This window comes from Armigeres subalbatus, chromosome 2 (assembly GCF_024139115.2).
Source record: "Armigeres subalbatus isolate Guangzhou_Male chromosome 2, GZ_Asu_2, whole genome shotgun sequence".
In the NCBI taxonomy this organism is placed as follows: domain Eukaryota; kingdom Metazoa; phylum Arthropoda; class Insecta; order Diptera; family Culicidae; genus Armigeres; species Armigeres subalbatus.
In genome coordinates this window covers 195,633,055-195,650,142 of record NC_085140.1, presented here as the reverse complement: position 1 = coordinate 195,650,142, position 17,088 = coordinate 195,633,055, and the positions used below count along the sequence as shown (strand labels likewise).

Below are 17,088 nucleotides of genomic sequence, written 5' to 3'. Positions count from 1 at the left end.
ATGAAACATTGTTTTATTTGGCAGTTTTATTGAATCTGGAAGATGGATTCGAACTCAGAACGCTGTTTTGATTTAGTTTTCATGTATTAAAAGTGTCACTCAATCAATTAGATTCGATTTTCATGGAAACTACCCACTTGGCCCTGGCCAGCATAAAACTCCCTCCCAAGCTGTCTGGCGTTGTCAACGATCATACCATGTTGAAAACACCAGTTCTCGTCCGATCACTGAAGTTAAGCAACATCGGGCGCGATTAGTACTTAGATGGGTGACCGCTTGGGAACGTCGCGTGTCGTTGGCCTTTTTGTCTTTTTTATGCTTTTTAACGATGGAATCGAACTTGGGACAGAATTTTGATTCAATCATAAAATGTGATAAATTTGCGAAAATCGCCTCCAAGTTATGTTTTCTGTAGAAGAAACATTGTTTTATTTAGCATTTTTGTTTTACTTTTTATGCTTTTAACGATGGAATCGAACTTGGGACAGAATTTTGAATCAATCATAAAATGTGATAAATTTGCGAAAATCACCTCCAAATTATGTTTTTGTGGATGAAACATTGTTTCATTTGGCATTTTATTGAATCTGAAAGATGGATTCGAACTCAGAACGCTGTATTGATTTTGTTTTCATGTATAAAAAGTGTCACTCAATCAATCAGATTCGATTTTCATGGAAACCACCCACTTGGCCCTGGCCAGCATAAAACTCCCTCCCAAGCTGTCTGGCGTTGTCAACGATCATACCATGTTGAAAACACCAGTTCTCGTCCGATCACTGAAGTTAAGCAACATCGGGCGCGATTAGTACTTAGATGGGTGACCGCTTGGGAACGATGGAATCGAACTTGGGACAGAATTTTGAATCAATCATAAAATGTGATAAATTTGCGAAAATCGCCTCCAAGTTATGTTTTTTGTGGATGAAACATTGTTCTATTTAGCATTTTTGTTTTATTTTTTATGCTTTTTAACGATGGAATCGAACTTGGTACCCGTAATGCTGGGTAGATACCTCTTCGTGGTGTGTTACGGGGTAAGTTCTACCATGGTCACATTGCCAGCTACAGGCACATCCTGACGCAACGAATACCTTCCCAATATCCAACTCTGTGGTACTTATTCCTTCTCTCCCTAGTAACGGTACAGATAAGCGTGGCCAGGAATAGTAATTCTAATGCTTTTGTCATTTTTTGTCATAGATTGAAATTAAGGACTACACCCACCTTGATTTCTGATAGCAATCTGGACAGAGATTTCAAAGGAAACATTAGTATCACTAGTTTCCAGTCCACGAAATATACCGTAGCAATGCCATGCTTTCGTATTTTCATATATTCATATAATATTTATTTTCCATATTTCATTATACTTATTTTTCATATTTCATTATATTTATTTTTCATATTTTTACATTTTATTTTTATAATTTCCATATTTTTATAATTTCATGTTTTTACAATTTAATATTTTTTTATTTATGTATTTTATACTGTCCTAATTTTACACTTTCATATTTAATATTTAATGTTTTAATATTTTTAAACTATTACATTTCATATTTTTGTATTTTCATATTTATATAATTTCTTGTTATTACATTTTCATATTATAATATTTTTATATTGACATATTTTCCATATTTTTATATAGTCGAGTCAAGTACAAGACACTGAAGACGGCCTTACTGTTGAGGTCGAAATACGTATCTGTCAGGATACAATTAAGTGGTGGAATTCAATGGGATTGTTTAAACTCGTCTTATGACAGGCATATTTTTATATTTTTCTTATTTTTATACATATATTACATTATATGATGCTTTTATATTTTTAAATTTTCATGCTTTCACATTTTTTATACCTGTATATGTTCATATTTTTATACCTTTGTATTTTTAAATTTTGAATTCCCTATTTAAATTCTTTGTATTTTCAAATATGTATATTTTCTTTTTTCATGCTATCATATTTTCATATTGTTATAATTTATAATATTTAACTTCCATATTTTTTTGTCTTTCTTATATATTTATACTTTCATGTTGTTATAATTTAATTTGCATATTTATATATTTCTATATTTTCAGGTTTCCGTTTTCATATTTTTGTATTTTTATATTTTTATGATTTAATTTTTTATACTTCCATATTTCCATATATATTTTTGTGTTTTAATATTTTTATATTATCTTATTTTCAGATCTTCTTATTGTCATATCTTCAAAATTTTATGCTTTAACATCAATTACAAGATACAAAAATATGAGTGCATGGAAGCATGGAGGCGTGCGATTGTGGAAGTATTGAAAACTTTAAAATATAAAATTTTCAATATTTTCATATTCTCATGCTTTTATGTTTTTGTGTACTCATATTTTTGTATCTTCATTTTTTAATTTCATGTTTTCCTATTTTTATTTTTATATAGCAATTTTCATTCTTTTATTATATTATATTTTTATGTTTCTTATTTTCATATTATAAAATTTTCATAATTTCATGCTTTTTATTTTTATATTATAATATTATGTACCTTCATATTTTTATGATTTAACATTTTCATAGCCCACTACAAAATATCACAGAAATGAAAGCTGCACAACCTGACATGTAACATTTATGCAGACGACGTCCTGGCACATAACCTATCTGATACTCATAACTAAAAAAATCTATATAATTTCCAGCTTCTTCTACAAGAGATGTACATCCTGAGTTAACTCCGGCTCCTAGTTGATGTTATATTCTACAAATATATATAAAATTTGATATAACTTCTTATCATAATGTTATTCATTTCACTACATATTTATATACAACTACCAAAATAAGAACTTAAAAAGAACGCGGTGCGTATGGTACGGTATGTCCACGCATCCTTCAACCCCTGTAGATTCGAGATATGTATCATGTTGAAGTGAATACTTGAACACGATACAACTCTAAGAATCATCTCTGCGGCAAACACAACGCAGTGGGCCTGGCCGCTTTGAAGTTTATGTCATACCACTGGTATGCTGTGAGCCTCAATATTGACAAGAAAAATTATTGGGCGTCATCTAACTCAATGATTTTCCAGGATGCTTTCTTTGAACTGGCTGCGTTTGTGTTCGATTAGATTAGATTAGATTAGATTAGATTAACGATGGAATCGAACTTGGGACAGAATTTTGAATCAATCATAAAATGTGATAAATTTGCGAAAATCACCTCCAAGTTATGTTTTTTTGTGGATGAAACATTGTTTTATTTGGCATTTTTATTGCATCTGGAAGATGGATTCTAACTCAGAACGCTGTATTGATTTAGTTTTCATGTATAAAAAGTGTCACTCAATCAATCAGATTCGATTTTCATGGAAACCACCCACTTGGCCCTGGCCAGCATAAAACTCCCTCCCAAGCTGTCTGGCGTTGTCAACGATCATACCATGTTGAAAACACCAGTTCTCGTCCGATCACTGAAGTTAAGCAACATCGGGCGCGATTAGTACTTAGATGGGTGACCGCTTGGGAACGTCGCGTGTCGTTGGCCTTCTTGTCTTTTTTATGCTTTTTAACGATGGAATCGAACTTGGGACAGAATTTTGAATCAATCATAAAATGTGATAAATTTGCGAAAATCGCCTACAACTTATGTTTTTTCTTGAAGAAAGTTTTTTTTCTAGTTGGCTTTTTAGCTGAAACTGGAGATGAATTCAAATAGCCTTCTATAAGTTGCACTTACTGAATTAAGATTATATAATCCTTTAGATCAAAAGGTAGATTTTTTGTGCCATCGTAGGACAATACTGTTTTTAGCGATAGTATCGAAGGAATTAGTTTTTTTTGTTTGGGTGGGGTCTGTATTACATTACAACCGAATCATAGAATGGCCGTAAATGGCCAGAGTAGTGTTGTCCAAGTTCCTTCTGCTTCTCTGGTTATATAAAATGGGTTAGGTTTAAAAGGTATTCAAACATATTTTACATTTTTATTTGGAGTGAGTCAATTGGAGGTACAGATATAATACTTATGACCTAATATCAATTTTCTTATTTTAGACAAGCATCATTGCTGTCTTTATTTGCTACGAGTAGCAAGATTACAACGGTTTTATATGAGAAATTGAGTACACTTCATTGGGTAGTGCATCTGTAAGGTGTATTCAAATTGGTGGCTATTGTGCTAAGCCAAAATACTTCCTAGGTTTGTTATACACATCAACATCAACGTCAATCACAACGACCCTGTGCATGACGTCTAACGTCGTGTCATAAAGCGTCTTGCTACAAAGTGCTCAATTTGTACTGCATTTCAACAACAATAAATCACACCTCAATCAGTCGGTTGTTAGCGAATGGACTTATGGTAGCGAACAACTGTTACGTTGTGCTTCTAACTACATGCTTTTTGTGCTAATCTTAATCCCCATAAATAATACAATGTTGTTTGTCGTCTCTCCCGTAATACCGAAACCGAGGAAAAGTCAACGACAAGAAAAACGATTCGGAAAATTTGCATATAATAAAGTTTATGACGTGCGAAGGTAGATCTTATTCGATCTATCAATCCACAGCTTGCAAAGGTCAGAGCAATAAAAAGCAGTTCTATCGTTGCCATTGTAATGCGAAACGAGATAACCTTTATCAAACATTCTACTAGCAAGCGGCTGGCACCGCCCTCTGTCCATCGGCGCCTCGATCAGGAGCAGAGCATTAAGCTGATGGTTCTGGTTACCACCCTATCTTCTGATCAACACCGATAGTAATCGCTTGGAATTAGCGTAAGAATCATTAGCGGCAGAGCGAAATAGAAACTCGCACAAAAAACTTTTCAATTGTTGTCCAAGCCCTGCTGCATTGGAGATAAGTAAGAAATGTTGAACAGCATGTTTTATTTTAAAACATCCGTTCCGGACAAAAAAGGCAATTGGTTCCATCCAGGATCGAACTGGAGACCTTCTGCGTGTAAAGCAGACGTGATAACCGCTACACTATGGAACCCGATGCTTTGTTTGATGGCTGGGAGTACGTCATCAACGCCGCTATCGGTTTTGTATTGGAATAAGGTAAAGGATAAAAATAGCAACCCAACGCAACGGTTGCTTTGAATGCGCATGCGCGTTGCTTTACTTATAAATAGATGTGATGCTTCCAGTTCATTTGTAGTTGTGAACTTCTAAATATAAAAACGAAAGCGAGGCGAGCGGAGTAAAAATAGATGCACACACCAATGCTGGTTTCATTGACTTGGGGTGTGAGTCAGGTAGTCTACTGTCAGGCGATGTTTTCAATTCTTCACTTATTCGCTATAGGTGTGCATACGTAAGCCGTTAGGCAGTCGAAATAAGAATAAAACTGCTTGTGTCCGTTAGAATCGTTAAATATAGGTAATCTATCTATCTTCTTCCATATAATAAAAATGAAAAGGTCCGTGTTCGAATCCGCAAAACTCGAAAACGGGTGGACGAATTTTCTCCATTCCTTCTGCAGATATGTTCTTTAATGTTTACGACGGGTTTATATAATATTTCTTCCTGCGAAAATCACAAATAAGGTTGAGAAAATAGTGAAAAACAAAAATTAAGAATCGTATGAAAGCTTCGCATGTGCAGTTCAATACACGCATTTTCGCTTACTATGCAGGCCAACGTCTGCCGGGTCGACAGTATGTATATTAGGTTTTCGATTACTAATTATTGGGCAACATGCGGTTTTCGTTAAGATAAGCGTTTTGGAGCAAAATCGAATTTTTGAACCACTCTAATGTATATATGATTCATATTAGCAGCTGAGACATTAGCAGTAGAGCAGCAGTTGTATTCTCACACTAGGCGAATAAAATTTACTACAAAGTTGTTTATCAGCAATTAATCGAATAGTTTTTGATATCATTTTCTCTATATGGAAACATTTTCCAATGTCTAATATCCATTTTAGTAAACAATTGGACTGCTTTTGACCTTTTTTGTACTCTAAGTAAAGGTAAATTCAATACGAAGTTAATTCAAAGTTTAATTAAATTCGAAACCAAACCCAATTCCAGTCCAAACCAATTCCAACCCAAAACCATTCCTAATAAAATTATAAATAAAATAAACTCCAGATTCATTCCATATCAAACCCAAATCCAATACAAACCTAATCCACGTTCATTGAAAATCCAATAAAAGAAATCCAAACCTAATTCAAATTCAATCCAAAACTAATCCAAAGCCAATCCAAATACAATGAAATCCATTCCAAATCCAATTCTAATCCATTCCAAATTCAATCCGAAGCCAATTTTAATATATTCCAAATCCACTCAAGTTCTATTTTAAAACCATTCTAAATACAATCGAAACCTAATCCAAATCCTTTTTAAATTCAATCCACATGCAATGCGATTTTTTTCTAAATCCAATCCAAATCCAATTCATTTCAAATCTAATACAAACATAATCCAAAATTGAATCCGAATCCGTTCCAAATCCAATCCAAACCTAATGCAAGTTCAATCCAAATCCATTTTAAATCTAATTCTAATCCATTTCAAGTTAAAAGTGTATCCTCAAACCGAACAAAAAATCATCTCGGTCCAAAAACTTCTAGTCGCACCGTGCTGCCAAAAAAACAGGAACTTTTTTTAACTATGGAAATAATCCTTCATCGTTAATATACATATTCATTTTAATCAAAACGCTCATGTTATTATCTATAATACTGCCATCCGTCTTTATATTTCATCTTCTCAGAAATCAAGAAGTCTATTTTTCGATATTTGATCCAGAATGAAGAATATTCCGAACTATCGGTTTTCCATCTATAAAGACAGCATAACTCTAAAACTAACTAACTAACTAAGGCACCTGGTTGAAACGATTTGGATTGGAAGAGTGGAACTTCCTATTGTTAACATCTCGTGGATAAAGGATGGGCTCTTCTCCCCATCTATTGGGTCAATATAGGAAACGAGGGCTAGGTTATATTATTGTATGTACTAACTTTCTTCTGAAAAGAGATTCTCTAGTCATCCAGTGGATTCGCATAAGTGTCTCTGCTTATGGAACCACCCCACCCTATTTTGGCCCTTCATACAGGAGTTTGATGAAGTACAAACAATAATATAATCATGATCAAATTGTTTGTCAGATATGGCCAGTGCTATCGGCAGGTGCCTTGCTATAATAGATGGTAGTATCATCATCATCATCTTGTACTCTTAAAGGCTTATCATAAAAGGGTCAGAGACCCATATCCATAGTGTTATATACCAATTGATTCAGTTCGACTATAACTGTGTGCAAAAAGTTTCGTTCATTTTTTAGCACTTATCTGCTCGCAGTAAGTTGCATTCGACAGTGAAATAAATGTGGCATTGTTTCTTATTGAAAGCTGGTAGTAAATTTATCGTATCAAACAATAAATAAATAAAATTTTAATTAGTGGCGTTTACTGTTCCTACGAGGGGCCTACGATGAGAGAGACATTATTTTCTGTATATGATTATTGATATTAGAAATTCATACACATAACGCTGGGTAGACACCTTCACGTGGTGTGTTACGAGGTAAGATCTACCACGGTCACATTGCCAGCTACAGGCAAATCCTGACCCAACGAATACCTTCCCAATATCCAACACCGTGGTACTTATGAGGGTGTCGCTGAGTCGAGAGTCTCTCTTTAAGTATCACATCAACATTTCGTTCCTCTCCCCTAGTTGTGGTACAGATGGGCGTAGTCCGGAGTAGTAATCCTAACGCTTTTGTAATTTTTGTTATAGATTGAAATCAAGGACTACACCTACCTTGATTTCAAAAAGCAATCTAGACAGAAATTTCAAAAGAAACATGAGTTTTACTTCACTTTAATTTTTTTCATATATTCAAATACAAGAATATTTTCTTTCGCCGCCAAGCCACCGCCGCTGGCTGAAAATGACCTACAAAACTTCAATCGGCGCACAGGTCTAGATTGATTATCAAGTTGAATCTTGAATGGAAATTTCGAACAAACTTCTAAGAGAGGTTCCCAAACTTTTGGATATGCGACCCTCCTAGCAGAATCCCATATTGCTTGCGACCCACCAGGTACCAAATGCATTGATTTTGTGAAATTAGATAGAAATGAGTTCGCGTTAGATTGGACAAATTATAATAAATTGCTTTATGATGGGATATCATTGTATTTGTCGAAAATTCGTCAATTTTTTGGATTGGATGTGGATTGGATTTGGATGGAATTTTAATTGAATTTGGGTTGGATTTGGATTGGATTTGAAATTTATTCAGATTGATTTTGAATTGGATTTCGATTTGATTAGCATTGATTTAGATTGGATTTGAATTAGATTCGGATTGGATTTTAAATAGCTTAGGATTGGTTTTGGATTGGGTTCGGGGCTTACATTTGGATTGTATAGGACTTCTTTCTACTTGCCCAAATATCGTATAACAAAAAAAAGGTCGTTGACCTCGTCAGGTTTGTTGTTCTTCAATCATCCAATCATTAGTCAGATCCTAATTCAAATTATAGAATAAATTTGTGGGACAAAATAGTAACAAAATTATGAATTAAGATTTGTCTTTCGCGACCCTCCACTGAACAGCCCACGACCCCCCTGGGGGTCGCGACCCACAGTTTGGGAACCTAAGGTATCCCGGAAAGAGCCTTTGAAAAAAAAAAACTGCTGTTCCAGGATAAACTTCGTCGGGAATTCCAGCAAGACGTCTTAGAAGAATCTTAGAGGCAACTCCTAATTGAAACTCTGGAATCCAGGGATGAATTTTGAAGGAACTACTGGGAATAGAACATACTATTATGTCAAATAAATAAGTAACTGAAACAATATCGAGGTATGTATGTAATGACTTTTGAGTGACTAGACTCAAAATAGTGACCAAGCCACTAAAAAGTGACTCGCTACCAGGCCTAGAGTTTTAGAAGGATCTCTTGAACGCATGTTTGAATTTTTTTGGCGTGATTTAAGCAAAAATTTCGAAATTGGGGACCGTCACGAAATTATGTAAGATTTTAAACGTTCATAGCGCCTTCATCTATTGGAATGAATGTGACAGTTTTATTTATTTTATTTATTGTCAACATTAAACTATTGAAAATTTGCATGAACCGTTGGGAAGCAGTTAATCGTTAAAAAGTAGGCAATTAACTAGGGAAGCATTAACCGCATTAAATCGAATCCAACAAATGAACTCGAGATTCATCATCACCACCGAGAAATAAATTTGAGTTTTTAGGTGAATATAGTAATATATACCAATTTTATCATTTTTATATTTAAGAATTTTGGGATGATAAAATAGGAAATGTGACAAAATCGGAAAAAATAATTTCCAGTTTTTTTATTTGTTTCACAAATATGAATCAGTTTATTCCTTGGAAAAGCAAAATACGTGAACGGAACCCATAATTAATTGTCAAAAAGACTTACTATATTCTTGACAGGTACTCAGAAGTGATTCATAATAATAAACCACAGGCGATGAAAGTTATTTTATGAAAATTGTTTATTGTTGTTTGCGTTATTATTTACAAAAATAAAAAGAACAACTCAAGACAAAATTTTCAAAACGACTTATCTGCTTTTGTAAACAAAGATTCGAACGTCGATTTGACGAATCTGATAGCACTCCCACGTAAATCAACACTATCAATAGCCCGAGCAGCACACATGTTGTACATAGATCACAGTAGCTTATGTGTGACCCGATTTAGTCACAATTAGGTTGCTGTAACCAGTTTCATTAGACTTGTGCTGCTTGGGAGGTAGGTGAAAGTTTTGGTTACCTGTTGATGATATTGGTTCACGTCGAGGTGCTCTCTGATCCGTCAAATCGACGTTTGAATCTTTGTTTACAAAAGCAGATAAGTCGTTTTGAAAGTTTTGTCTTGAACTAAAATTTTCCAAATTTTTTGGGGTGACAAAATTGGATCGAAAAGTGGTAAAATCGTGACGCGTTAAAATAGAGTGATAAATCGTGGGCATATAAAATCGGGGAGTAACAAAATCATTTCGATACTGTATTTGAAAAACCGTAGCCAACAATTTTCATATTTTGAGTTATGCCAGTTTTGTTCAAAACCAGTGACCAGTTTTACGGAGTTTACGTTGGGCGGTCGTGTCTTGTAGTCTTGTACATAACCCTTCTGTTTTTTTTAAATTCAATAGTGAGCCCATTAGCCCCGCCCTTTTTTAATCGTTATGAGTGCAAATTTGATGTGTACTCATTTCGAATAACGAAGGGGCGGAGCTACTGAGCTTACTTCATTAGGTCCAAGAAAGCAGCTTTACCGCGCTTGAGAGTCGAATTAGTGTCAAATGACATTAATGTCATGACATTGCGTGACATTTTTTAAATATCGCTCTCATGGCTCACCCTTTGTGTTTAGGACAATGATCGGTTTGACAAAGTCCTAGTATCCTTTATACATTGCATGTTAATACAAAAATCCGACTTTTTTTTACATTTCTTATCACTGCTTCGGAGAGCGGACCCAGCATCGACATCTGTGGTGTTCTTTCGCGTAATTGGCGGTTTGCTGCAAATAATTGTGCGGCCGTCGCCAGCAACATCATCAAGATTTCGAAATTTAACCCACAATGATGGACGTCGGCGGTGTTTGCTGCAGAAATATCGTTGTCGGTGGGAGCAGAGCAGAGCAGGTTAAAGCGATTTATTTTGCATACTGATAGTGATTGCAAAGGCGCACTAAATCGGTCCTTTTTTATTGCGATTCTCTTCCAAAATTAGCATAAAGGCTTTCCAGTTACGCGCCGGGTGCCACGCGCCGAGTTGTGCGCCATGCAAAAAGTAAATAAACCAATGTCAAACACATGTGAGCTTTCGGTGAGCTTTCCCACCTTCGCTTCTAAGGTATGCAGCATTTTGTCGTCCCTATACAAAAGATATTCTTCGGTGAAATTGTTTGAGTTAAAAACGGGTGTTGCACTCATTAAGCCTGTGCTGTGTTCTGTATATTATTGTGGTGGGTTTTGGTAGAGTAAACAGTGCAATGTGCGATGCAATATTTTACATTGAAAATTGATGAAAATTGTATAAGTAGGGGTAATGACGGCTTTGGCAGGTTTTGTTATATTATTGGCAGGGGTTTTTTTTATGACAGATTATGCTCAAATTTGGCCCAAACATTCTTTGCATATCAAAGAATATTGTGGCCAAATTTCATAAAATTCGATCGACAAAAAACCCCTGCCAATAATAGAACAAAACCTGCCAAAGCCGTCTGTTCCCCTACCACAATATACTTAAATACCTTAGCGGCGCACAACTAAGTGAGGCAGAGGTGATTGAGCAAAATGCTAAAAAATCTAGAGAACCACAATAATGCCATCATTTTATGAAGGAGAAGGTTTTGTTTGTCGTATTGGAAACTGTCGCAAAAGCTATCGTTTTGCTGCTGTTAGTGACTGGAAAGGTGCATTGAGGGGAATTTTCGCCAGTGGCGCGGAATTTTCGCCAAAAAATCGCGTTGACGGAGTGACCTCTCAGGACCCGAGCAGAGCTTGAGAGAAAATCGATAACTTGTTTTGATGTTGTGAAATCGCCGAATATGATAACAAAATAAGTACACAGTTTGATGTCAGATCAAACAATTTAGAAATCAACAACAAAATGAGATCAAAATATGTAGCCCGGGGAGTGTGCAAATATAGCTGAGTTAGCAGAGCAGGACAGTCTATATCTTCCGTAAGTAGCTTCCCTGCAAAAGCGGCCAGAGCAATTGATCGTCTCACCTCAAGCGGTTCTATTTGCAGAAGACGGCAACGATCCACATACGGTGGCAGGTTCATCAGGTAGTGCCACCTGAGGAACCGAAGTGCATATCTAACAAACTTGTTTTGAATAGCTTCTATTCGGGCGATCTAGCTAATGTGTATGGGCTCCATACGACAGCATTCAACTCCAAAATTGATCATACCAGCGAACAGAGAGGGCTTTGAGACAAAATGGATCACGGAACTCGTCTGCAATTTTGAACATAAAGCCCAATTGTCGATTGGCTCTGGCGATTATGTCGTTGTAGAGAACTCGAAAGGTAAGCCCACTGTCCAAGATAACGCAGAGATCCTTCAGGTGCTGCACTCGGGTAATACTTGTGACACATGTATGATAACATTATCACTGTACAGCATAAAATCATATGTCTGTCACCCAGAATCACGATGGTATCACGATAGCACGATGATTTTGTCATTAAAACCGCCCTAACTTTGTCATTAAATTTGCCTTCGCCTATAGTGTTTGAACAGTCTCCCGAAAACTATTCATTGGATTTTCGGCGGACCGACTACAGTGCACTGAGCCTCGCGCTTTCTGAAATCGATTGGCAAGTTATTGAAACATCCAGTCATATCAACGACGCTGTGGATTACTTCTGTAACAAGGTAGAAGAGGCAATTTTCCATGTTGCACCAGCTCGCAGACCTCCACAAAAACCGCCATGGTCTAACTCCCGTTTACGGACACGAAAACGATCAGCTGCTCTCCGAAAATACAGTAATTCACGATCAACTTATTACAAACGACTATTCAATGTTGCTAGCCAGCGCTACCGTAACTATAACCATTGCCTGTACAATCGGTACGTGAAGCGAACGGAAGCTAGTCTTCGTGCTAATCCCAAGAGATTCTGGTCATTCGTGAACGAGAAGAGGAAAGAATCAGGACTGTTCAATGTTTCTAGGAGACACGATGGCCAACAATGAACGCGAGAAATGCAATCTATTTGCACGTCATTTCCAACGCGTTTTCAACGCATTTTCCGCATCTGAAGTGCAAGTGGACTGCAATCGTTGATATGCCAGGCAATGGCCCGTATGAATAAAAAGTAGTAAAAACTACAATATGTAGTTTCTACTTTGTAGTAAGGTCCATATGTAGTAAAGTTGCTTTGGTATGAATAATAAACTTTTTCGAACATAGTAGTAAATACTAATTTCGAAAATAAAAAAGTAGTATTTACTACAAAATACATCTGTCAAAATTTGATTTGTTTATGTTTTGTTGTTGTAGTTGTTCCCTATATGTACCATATTTATTGAAAGTTCGAATTCAAATTAAGTAAAAAAGCCTAGCATGATGGAAATTGTGATTCTTTGGCCAAGAATCTTGATATTTTTCATCGCATTGCTTGAGTTCGGAAATTGAATCCAACGGTCAGTTTTTCGGCAATTTTTCGACACGCCGACGCTTGCTCTGGTATATGTATTACATTTACGCGTTTTTTAACGTAATTAATTTTTACGCAATTATTTAAAATTTGGGATCTTTGTGGGTTTTCACGCGGATTTTTTTGAAGTTATTTTACGCGGTTTTTTATTATAGTCAGGGTAAGTAAAAAACGCAAATAATTGATTATAGTTGAAGTCATTTCGACGGTGGTTTTTGGAATCTGCTGTTTAATATATAGATCGCATTTGCCGTTCGCCACTTCTCCTCGTGATTCGATTCAGTTAACAAATGTTTCGTCGAAAATTTTACGTCCACTTCCAAAAATCGATACACTTAAGTCGGTTTTTACGTGGGGGACATTTTAAACAACCGCGTAAAAAAACTTCAAGAAAATCCGTATAAAAACCCGCGTATATCCCAAAATTTCGAAAATAATTCGTCGCATAAAAACGACCTGCGTAAAAAAACTAGTAAAAACCGACTCCATCGTATAAACTTTGATAAATAGCACTAATCGTATCGTTAATTTAATTTGCGGTGGTTATTTCAATTCGTAAACACCTTTTACCATGTAGGCAAATTTAAATCCAGGCGATGGAATAACTTTGTAGCAAGCTCCTGAGCAGACTACAAATAATTTGTAGTATTTACTGCTTTTTTTCATACCAACTGTCAAACAAGTTCCACAAAAGTAGTATGTTCGAAACTTGTAGTAAACTGCCCATGATTTCATAGTTGACGTAACAACCATTACACTTTCGCAAGTGTTTCGAATAATTTAGCGACAAACATCGCAAATTTGAAACATTTCAACCCGTAAGCACTTAAGGACATAGTAGAGTACCACGATGGCAGTCAATATGGCACCGGACCTTCCACGGGTCAACCCCACACCTCCCGCACTCCTCTCCCACCAACATTCGAATGCATCGAACAGCATCGAACAAAAGTTTAATATTCAGATTACTAATCTGTTGACAGTATATTTATGTACTTCCCGTGATAATTAACATGTTTCTTAAAAGAGTCCTATGCATTTCGGTTCGAAATATAGCCTAAACCAGCAGTTTCGTGCCAATTTAACTGCCGTCCGCGTTTTTTTTGGTTTATCACTGCACTTCACTTCTTCTCAAAGGGCATTGAAAAAATCATTTTTTTACACACTTCTCCGCACATGAGCAGCCCGAAATGTTGATGGAATGCAAATGAAACATCACTTTATGAAATCAGTCACTTGTTTGACGCGAAAACCTAATAAAAACTGCTAGGGGAAAAGTGGGTAAAACCGACACCTTAAGCAACTTTACAGTTCCCCAATCTATGAAACAATTTTCCGGTCTAGAAATTTCATACAAGCATACTTCGGCTCTTCATGCATCAGTCCATGAGGTCTCAGGACAATATTTCTTGATAGAATTTGATTTATGATGAAAACACGAACAGTCCATCTTCCAGCCCAACCAGCTGGGGTACGGGTAAGATCGACACCACATGAGGGTAAAACCGACACATCAAGTCGTTATGGAATCGAGCATCGGAATAATTCTAAATGTTGTTACAACATAATTGGAAATGTTTAACAATATTGATTTTTAAAATTGGGTTTTAAAATTCATGTTTAGGGGTCACTCATAAACGATGGTTGAACAAAATTTTATTTATTTAAAATCATCACCACATATCATATTTTATTTACTTTCTTCAGTGGGTCTGGTGAAAAATATATAGAGTATAAGATTGTTAGTAATAAAATTTACTAACTACTGTAAACATAAACCAATATTTAAATTTCACTTATTTTAAAAAGCTGTTTACAAAGGCGATTTAAAATAAATGCGTATGGTGCAGTTATGACAAGAAATGAAGATGACTAGTTCCGTAGGTGACGAGCTACATGTTTACAGGGGTGAAAATGGATCACGAAGAACAACACTAGAGAAAGGATAAATTCAAGAGTAAAATAAGCCTAAAAATACGATTTTTCTTTGAGCGCTATTGTTATCCGACCTGCAGGTTTTCCTTGATGACTCAATATTACCCTCTATACCTATTGTCACGCCCAATGATGATATGGTATGCAATCAGTCTATGATTCAGTTATATTCCCCGTCGCCTCGTTTTTCAATACTTGAATTATATTATACGAATGATGAGTCCAATAATACAGAGGTATTTCGTGATTCGATGGCAGGTGTCGAATTTACCCCAACTGATAGCATAATAATGATGAGATACATGTGGATGTTCATAATTAGAAAAGTTAACTATTTTTCCACAACATACACAAAATGATGTTCAATTATGGATCAGAGGTGGATTAAATACTGAAAATCAACATATTATTGCCGTAAAAGCTTATACACCGATCCCAAAATTTTACATAATTCATCTCCTAAAAGGTGATCAATGCTAATTGTCTGTTTATTATGACTCTTACACGTCTCCGCCAGTTACAAAATGACTAGAAATACTAGAAATCAAACGTTTATTCAAACTGTGTTGAAATTCTGTCCGATAATCACTAGAAATCAGAGATTTGAAGTGGTGTCGGTTTTACCCGCAGTGTCGGTTTTACCCACAGTTCCCCTATTATTGTTCGAAAAACGACTAAAAACTGATCGTGGATGTGGAGCGAATGTAAACACCGCGGTACCGATAGTAGCAAACTAATAATAAGGGTGGTTCAAAAATGAATTTGCTCCACCTCGCTTAGTCGATTATGTTTCATATGTTAGGTATCGTTCGCTGGATTTGGTTGGTTTGAATTGGGGCTTACGTAGGCTGACCAGACGTACCGTATTTAACGGGACAGTCCCGTTTTTTATACCTTATTGGGCTGTCCCGTCGTAATCTAAAAAATCCTCAATTTGTCCCGTTTTTGCATTGATTCGTCCAAAGAGCTCCAAAATATTATTCAAACAAATTCAATATTTTCGACAGGAATCTAAAACCAAATACAACGAACGTGGACGAAACCCATCCATAAAGTTTGAGATGTTAAGTTATAAGTGTTGCTTTTAAAAAAATGCTATCTATTTCCAGATTAAGTTCATTTTCAATTTTTTTTCTTGCGAAGAAGGTAATTCTATTTTTCTTCAAATTTGCTTTACCACGTATTTTTCAATCGTTTGATTCTTTTCGGAACATTAGGAGTCATTTAAAGTTTTTTTTAAATTCTTTAAAAGTGTTAAAAAAAATTTCAAAGTGTTTCTGAATAATTCTGAATATTTCAAAATCTTCCACTGTAAAAAAACGACGACATTAAAAAATTCAGAAAAAAATATTTTAGGCTCTTTTTAGTGGAATGTATTCAACCGTCTAAGACGAGTTTAGTACTTTCCGTTTAATTCCACTACGTTTTGTTATCTTTGCTGCAAAGATAACAAAACGTAGTGGAATTAAATGGAAAGTACTGAACTCGTCTTCTTCTTCTTCTTATTGGCATTACATCCCCACACTGGGACAGAGCCGCCTCGCAGCTTAGTGTTCATTAAGCACTTCCACAGTTATTAACTGCGAGGTTTCTAAGCCAAGTTACCATTTTTGCATTCGTATATCATGAGGCTAACACGATTATACTTCTATGCCCAGGGAAGTCGAGACAATTTCCAATCCGAAAATTGCCTAGACAGGCACCGGGAATCGAACCCAGCCACCCTCAGCATGGTATTGCTTTGTAGCCGCCCGTCTTACCGCACGGCTAAGGAGGGCCCCGAACTCGTCTTAGACGGTTGATTAAAAAATTGCTTATAAATCAGCTGAACAAAATCGACTTAAAGGCAAACCGAGAAAAATTTGTTCGGATTTCGGTCATCACGTAGGGGGAAAGACGGCTTTGGCAGGTTTTGTTCTATTATTGGCAGGGGGGTTTTTGTCGACCAAATTTTATGAAATTTGGCCACAATA

At 35.9% G+C, this 17,088-nt stretch overlaps 3 non-coding genes and 1 pseudogene across 3 annotated transcripts; 3 read left to right on the top strand and 1 right to left on the bottom strand.

Annotated features, from left to right (window-relative positions):
- Positions 1 to 182: 182 nt before the first annotated feature.
- LOC134218695 (5S ribosomal RNA) lies at positions 183 to 301 on the top strand. Its single transcript, XR_009981455.1, has one exon. It is a non-coding gene; the product is annotated as a 5S ribosomal RNA (ribosomal RNA).
- Positions 302 to 734: 433 nt separating this feature from the next.
- LOC134218617 (5S ribosomal RNA) lies at positions 735 to 850 on the top strand (annotated as a pseudogene).
- A 2,568-nt stretch (positions 851 to 3,418) lies between these two features.
- LOC134218679 (5S ribosomal RNA) lies at positions 3,419 to 3,537 on the top strand. Its single transcript, XR_009981440.1, has one exon. It is a non-coding gene; the product is annotated as a 5S ribosomal RNA (ribosomal RNA).
- A 1,377-nt stretch (positions 3,538 to 4,914) lies between these two features.
- On the bottom strand, positions 4,915 to 4,987 carry Trnav-uac (transfer RNA valine (anticodon UAC)). Its single transcript has one exon. It is a non-coding gene; the product is annotated as a tRNA-Val (tRNA).
- Between the last annotated feature and the right edge of the window lie 12,101 nt (positions 4,988 to 17,088).